Raw genomic sequence first — 7,500 nt, 5'->3', positions numbered from 1 at the left:
GTCCGTCATCTGGAAACATTTTGGCTTCAGAAAAGATAGAAGATTAATTATCATTCATTTATCATCGAGGTAAAATGTGCAATTAATGGTGTAACGTTGAGGGACTGAGCTGATGGGACCCTGGCCCCCGATTAGATTTTCATCAAGTCGGGAGTGGCGCTCATCGTTGACGTAATGATTCGATACGAACTCGGAGAGGAGAATTTGTAGTTTGAGTAACCCTAACCCTAAGAGAAGAGACCGGCTGGAGAAAACAACAGAAAGTGTCCAAAGTTTGGAATCAGTTCAACCATGAACGGGGTGGTGATGGCTCAGTGGATGTGACACATGCCTTTGGTGTGGGAGACCTGGGTTTGATTCCCACTGCGATACATCAACCAATGTGTCCATGAGCAAGGCACTTAACCCCTAGTTGCTCCAGAGGCGTGTTACCACTGATATATATATATAGCAATTGTAAGTCGCTTTGGATAAAAGTGTCAGCTAAATGACATTTAAAGGTCCCATGGCATGAAAATGTCACTTTATGAGGTTTTTAAACATTAATATGAGTTCCCCCAGCCTGCCTATGGTCCCCCAGTGGCTAGAAATGGTGATAGGTGTAAACCGAGCCCTGGGTATCCTGCTCTGCCTTTGAGAAAATGAAAGCTCAGATGGACCAATCAGGAATCTTCCCTTTATGATGTCATAAGGGGAAAGGTTACCTCCCCTTTCTCTGCTTTGCCCGCCCAGAGAATTTGGCCCACCCATGAGAGAGAGAGAGAGAGACATCATGGCTTTCAAACAAGCAAAGTGGTAGTTGGTCAAGACCACACCCCCCCCCCCCCTCCACCTTGCCTCCCCCCCCTCCTCCTCAATAACATTTAAAGCTACAGACACAGAAATGGTACATCCTAAGGAAAGATCATTGTGGGACTGGCTCTAGTGGCTGTAATTCTGCACCAAGGCTGAATTTAGGGAAAGAGACTTCAGATACAGTATTAGGGGACCACTAAGGTCTATATAAAGAGACTTCAGATACAGTATTAGGGGACCACTAAGGTCTATATAAAGAGACTTCAGATACAGTATTAGGGGACCACTAAGGTCTATATAAAGAGACTTCAGATACAGTATTAGGGGACCACTAAGGTCTATATAAAGAGACTTCAGATACAGTATTAGAGGACCACTAAGGTCTATATAAAGAGACTTCAGATACAGTATTAGGGGACCACTAAGGTCTATATAAAGAGACTTCAGATACAGTATTAGAGGACCACTAAGGTCTATATAAAAGCATCCAAAGAGCACCATGTCATGGGACCTTTAACATCGCTACAAAACGAAAATTCTGTACAGTGTGTCTACTGCAAAATGGAACTAGCTTACCACAATAATAGCACAACGTCAATGCTTCAGCATCTCAACAGAAAACATTGAGTCTAACTTAATCATCCATTCCACGAAGCGGACCCGACAAAAGTAATTCACAGAGTCGTACGGACGATGAAACTACACCAAACTCAACAACTACCAAAGTCAAAGACAAGAAAATACGACCACAATTTGATCTAAATAGCCGACTTGTTGATTAGCCCACTGCTTATTTTCGTTTTTGTTTACAATAACCCAGGGTTCACCCAATTATTAAACGCACAAAAAGCACATGCAAACGCACCAGCACCATCCTCTGATTTATATCTCCTAATGAGCCCCACACACAAGAAACCACTTACTCAAATTGTGGGCCTACTTCACAGTCTGAACGGTTAAAAAAAACACAAAGAGCTGCAGCAAATCATGAGGCCCTCTACTCTAAATTGGATTGGAGGCACAAGTTTAAGTTGTTGCCCTTCAAACATAATGGAAGACCTCGCCTGCCCCCTTTAAGTCCCTCCATTCAGCACCCCTAATACCAGCTTATTACTTTAAGTTAATTTAGGTAATATTAGAAGGAGGGCGGCTATTCTTAGAAAGCAAGACAATGGTAGATACTAGCTGCTGCTGTAACTAGATGCACGGTACTGTAGAAACACAGGATAACTGAATCACATGACGGACATGTTTAGTCCCTCAGCGGTTATATTTGCAGTAGGGTAAACAAACTTCCCAGAATAGAGCAGCAGAAAGATGCATTTGTCTTCTAATACCTGACTGACAGGGTGAAGACTGTTGCTGCTGGAGCTGGATGTGAAACACTGTAGTAACTAGGGCTGGTTGGGTATCTTTGGATTTTCACAATTCTGATTGTGCTGTTCTTAACGATTCTTGATTCTGTACGTAACTCCAGATTTCCACTGGATGTGGAACGTCTGCGGACCGGCTCCGCTGCAGAACAGCTGCGTGCTCCGCCGTCCGTCAACACCCACCAGGTCTGGATTTGTTGCGGCACGGCTGCGGCCACGACTGACAGCTGTAGTCACGAGGACCCACGAGATCTCACGAATTCACGTAGAATAGAACCACAAAACCACCACCAGTTAGTTTCCATCCAGAGGAGTAGAGGGGAAACTACTCTGAGCTGTGTTTTCAAGGTGTAGTGCAGGGAAATATGATCCGCCGTGAGCACGCTGGTTTTTACTTTGAAAATTAACCGGATGTTTTATTTTGTTTCTGTGCTCGACTTCCTGTCCCCCACTATCTGCCGTGTGCTGAGTTGCTGCGGAGCTCTCCGGCATCCGGCAACAATAGAAGTTCTGGTATCTGCTCCGGAGGGCTGGGACCGCCGGAGCTGGGACGGAGTCGGGACGCAGACGTTCTGCAGTCAGTGGAAATACACACACTGACTTTAATGGAAACCTAATGACTCCACAGACGTTCCAGAGCCGTTACGCATCCAGTGGAAATTGCCGGTAACCGTAACCCCCCCGAAATGACACAGGGTCCAACATACATCGCACCTTTTCCAAAACAAGCAGAAAGACAAAACAGATGTTACCCAACCACTGAAGAGGAGTCTGACAACAGCCTGCGTGAAAACATTAAATCAAACACGTGACAACTAACATATTTTGTCCCGTAGGCACCGTTTCTGTTGGTCTGTAAATGTTTTGTCTAGCGATGCACCGAATCCAGATTTTTGGGGTTCGGCCGAATACTGAATCCACTGGTTAAGATTCTGCTGAATCCTCGTCCCATCCTCAGTCCATGAACACAGTAAACTCATTAATGAAGTAAACAGTGACTGTCCTTCCTTTGCTGTACCTGAAGTTGCTGCATTCTGGCTGCTGTCTGTAGATTCCTTCATCACAACTCGTATTCTTTCAGATGTTTCATACCAGATGTTGTAACAGCGGTGATGTTGTGTATAGTTTAGGGTCCTCGCCACCACCAGACTAATCAGCATTGCAGATTGAACATGTAGCTGGACTTGAATGGTCTTCTTTTGACTGAAAGTACTGCAAAACATCACTTTTTCTGCTCACCAGTTCCATTTTGTAGTATTCTATTATTATTTCATGTATATTGTTTCCTATTTAATGTATACTCTGTATGTGTGCTGTGTGTCTGATATTTTGCTGCTGCAACACCGTTATTTCCCATTTTTTGTCTATCTATCTATCTATCTATCTATCTATTTCCACTTCCTCACAGCCTACTGCATTGAACGCTCCACCTACGTAAACACCTTCCTGTAATCAACGGCGCCGTCATTACGTCGACCAGCGTAGTGAGCGGAGTGCAAGCGTAGGGTTCGGTTCAGTGGGAAAAAGTTCTAAGGTTTGGCAGAAACCCAACCCCGCCAAAAAGCCCAATATTCAGCTGAATCCAAAGCCAAATCCTGGATTTGGTGCATCCCTGTTTTTGTCTTCTGTCTCCAATAAATAGAAATAAAGAAAATTAAAACTGAAGAGGAGCGGGACGAAAGCGCATTAAAGCTTTACAGTAAAAGCTGATGAAGAGGGGAGGATGGCACGAATAAAAGCTGAGGTTTGTAGTTTCTGCAGGACAGAATGTTTGTTAATGAGGAAAGGATTACTCCCACTGAGCAAACATTACTTACTCAGTGGGGGTCTCGGGGAAAAGAAGGACTCTTATAATGGATTTAAAGAAATAACTTCTGTCTAATCATTCGTGTTTCACCTCCAGCAGTCACAGAAATGATGGAAGTGATTGCACATCACTGGCGGTCATCTTCACAGTCATTTTAACGACATGACAGCAAAAGTAATGAGCAAATCCTATCAAATATCTAGAGTCCTAGCTCATATCTACTTTTCGACAACCTCAACATTAGGGTTGGGCATCGTTTGGATTTTATCAGTTCTGATTCTTCCTTTCGATTCTTTGAGGGTGAAGTTGAAACGGGTCACATGCTTGTTTCACAAATAAGAGGATAAAAGGGAACATTTTATTTTAGATCGCTGCTTACTGTGCTCCATGGTAGCAACTAGTTTAGATTCTCTGCCCGAGCCCGAACCGGGCATTTTACGCCGCTATGATCAGGCCGGTCCGGGCCCTTAAACAAGCATTTATTAGCCTTATTCGGTGGGGAGCAAGCTCTGCCTCTCCAGCTTCTCCCGTAGCTCTGGGTGGATGTCCTGACCTGACCTGAGTGTGAGGTAAACTGTTCTACATCACGTCTCCCCCCCTCTGCAGCACTGTTGTCGGCCAATTAGGTGATGGCGACCAGAAAGTCTCCTAAATGGTTCCAGGTCTGTGATTATGTTGCTGCCTTCATCTGTTACCAACACTATTCGGCTGAGGGAGCAGCTAGGGTCGAGGTTTTTTTTTTACGTTTTCTTCATTCGGATCCATTTGCGATCCGTTCTATTCTGAATAAACTAACAGCAGTTTACATGCTTCGTCCTTGTTGCATTATTCATTAAGATTATTCTGAACAGATTTCTGTAGTTCAAACAACTCTGAATTGTAGTTGAGAACGTCAGTTATAACGGCCCACGGATTAAAACATTGTCGGGTTTAAATCGGGCTCGGGCTCATAGTTAGAGTTAATGTGTCGGGCCGGGCTCGGACACAACGTGCACGGGCTCGGGTAGGGTCGGGCTTGATTTTTTGGGCCCGATCTAAGCTCTAGTAGCAACACAACAAGCGCTTGGAAGTACGACGGCAGCTACGGAAACCAAAACTTGCACGTGTGTAAATATGGAACCAAAAAAACGATTCTCTCGTAAGTTTTGAAACAATTCTCGATGCCTAATCCTACTCAAGATACCGTAGTGGTGTGGTGGCCGGGTTGGCTCAGTGGGTAGAGCAGGCGCACATATACTGAGAGGTTTATGCCTCGACGCAGAGGTCCAGGGTGTGAATCCGACCTGTGACGATTTCCTGCATGTCTTCCCCTTCTCTCTCCCAGCTCTCCTGTCAAATTAAAGGCGGAAAAGCCCCAAAAAATTGATACTGTATATGACAGCTCTTTTCTTCCCTTCGGCTCTGCCTCCACACCAGAATCCCTAATAAATGACTAGCTTGTGGCAACAGACAGACGCGGACTTAGCCGACTTACGGAGGAAGCCCGGTGGGGGGGCTTTGTCTGCAGGTGCACGAGCAGACAGATGACAAACAGGTTATTTCCTCAGGCAGCCGAGCAGCGCAAAGGGGCCATTTAATTGGATATAGAAAAAGCCTCAGAAGAGAGCTCAAAAGGTTAAGACAGAACAGAACATGAATTATGTGTCTGTGACAAGTCAAAAACAGCCAAGCAGCGGCACTTCTGACAGCATTGTGATAATATTAGACACTTGCAGACATTATGGAAAGGATCCCTACAGATATAGACCTTTTTGGCTTCTTTAAAGAGTAAGATCCTTTTAGTTTAACATGAAACAGCCCCGAAATCTCCATCACCAACCTACACCAGACTCCATGTTAATAATCAGGACTTTTAGCGTGTATAGAGCCAGCATATTTCCACCAGACTCCATGTAAATAATCAGGACTTTTAGCGTGTATAGAGCCAGCATATTTCCACCAGACTCCATGTTAATAATCAGTACCTTTAGCGTGTATAGAGCCAGCATATTTCCACCAGACTCCATGTAAATAATCAGTACTTTTAGCGTGTATAGAGCCAGCATATTTCCACCAGACTCCATGTAAATAATCAGTACTTTTAGCGTGTATAGAGCCAGCATATTTCCACCAGACTCCATGTAAATAATCACTACTTTTAGCGTGTATAGAGCCAGCATATTTCCACATGTAAATGGGTGAATTAAGGGTTTATTTCAACCAAACCAGAGTGGTGATTGTTGGAACAGTGGAAAGATGAACCAAGACGGCTTTTGATAGTTTGATTTAGTTTCTGTCCACTTTTAATGAAGTGTGTTTTACGATGATAAAAGTACTGATTATTTACATGGAGTCTGGTGTAGTTTGGTGATGGTGATTTCTGGGCTGTTTGATGTTAAACTAAAAGGATCTTACTCTTTAACTAAAAGGTCTATCTCTGTAGGGATCCTTTCATAATGTTGTCAGACACTTAGAATAATAATCTGAGTCTGTCAGCGGCAACAACTGAACTTTTAGTGGACGAAAATTTAAGGTAAATGTCCAATACATCGTTACATTGCAGCTTGTTTCGCCACTGCCGACTGCAGCGGTCTTGCTTAAAGGCTCTGAACACCCACACAGGTGTTTTCAGGTAACCTGGCACCTTTTCCCAGGACTGTGTGGGTGTGTTTAGACTGACTGACATCTTCCTGAGTCTCCTGTGAGCTTTGCTGCACATTTAAGGGCAGGACAAATGGCAGCTTTATCATTCTTCTTGGTAGAAAAGATTTGTAACCTAAAACATTTCTCCATCTAAGCTTCAACATTAGCAGAGATCTAATCAGCCTGAACAACTGAAATCACCTGTGTGGCTGTTCAGAGGCTTTAATACAGCACCTCAAAAAATTGTTGTCACTTAGGCTACGTTCACACCACAAGTCTTAATGCTTAATTTGGATTTTTTTGCTCAGATCTGATTTGTTGTTTGAGTGAGACCTCTTTTCTTCTTCTTCTTCTTCTGTACTATCTTTGATTGCACTGCACATGCCCAGTAGCTCAGATGTAGATCATGTCAGCTAGCTAGCTCCATAGACAGTAAAAGAAAGGCTGTTTCAAGGCAGGATTAGCTGGGAGACTTCTAAATGAGGGCGCACATGGAAGTAGTTCTTTTGTAGATTATGGTGAACTTGTGTGTGTTGTAGCAGTGCTTTGCTATTGAGAACGAGGTAGCATGCTAGCGTTAGCAGGCTAGCGTTAGCATTAGCGTTAGCATGCTAACGGTACAAGCTAATGGTTGCGGTTAGCCTGCTCGTTTCGGCTTGTGACGTCACAAGCCGTGCCGATTTTGACCAGCTCACCCAGAGACTGAAGGCAGGACACATTCAGAAACCGTATCTCACTCTAAACAGCATGGATGGATTTTTTCATCAAAGTTTGTATGTGTGTGGAAGCACCAGAGACACAACATAACACCCCAAATCCCAGAAAAAGTGATTTTTTCATAATATGGGCACTTTAAAGTGGCAAATCGTATCACCGTATTTTGATGTCAAAATGCGTATCTAC

General features: G+C 43.9%; 1 protein-coding gene across 2 annotated transcripts in view; it reads right to left on the bottom strand.

The window, feature by feature from the left end:
* The window catches only part of igsf9b (immunoglobulin superfamily, member 9b), an 84,602-nt gene that overhangs the window by 60,689 nt on the left and 16,413 nt on the right, over positions 1–7,500 (bottom strand). The gene's annotated exons all lie outside the window — the stretch shown is intronic.

Source organism: Sander lucioperca, chromosome 2 (genome assembly GCF_008315115.2).
Source record: "Sander lucioperca isolate FBNREF2018 chromosome 2, SLUC_FBN_1.2, whole genome shotgun sequence".
Lineage (NCBI taxonomy): Eukaryota > Metazoa > Chordata > Actinopteri > Perciformes > Percidae > Sander > Sander lucioperca.
This window is presented reverse-complemented; position numbering and strand designations above follow the sequence as displayed.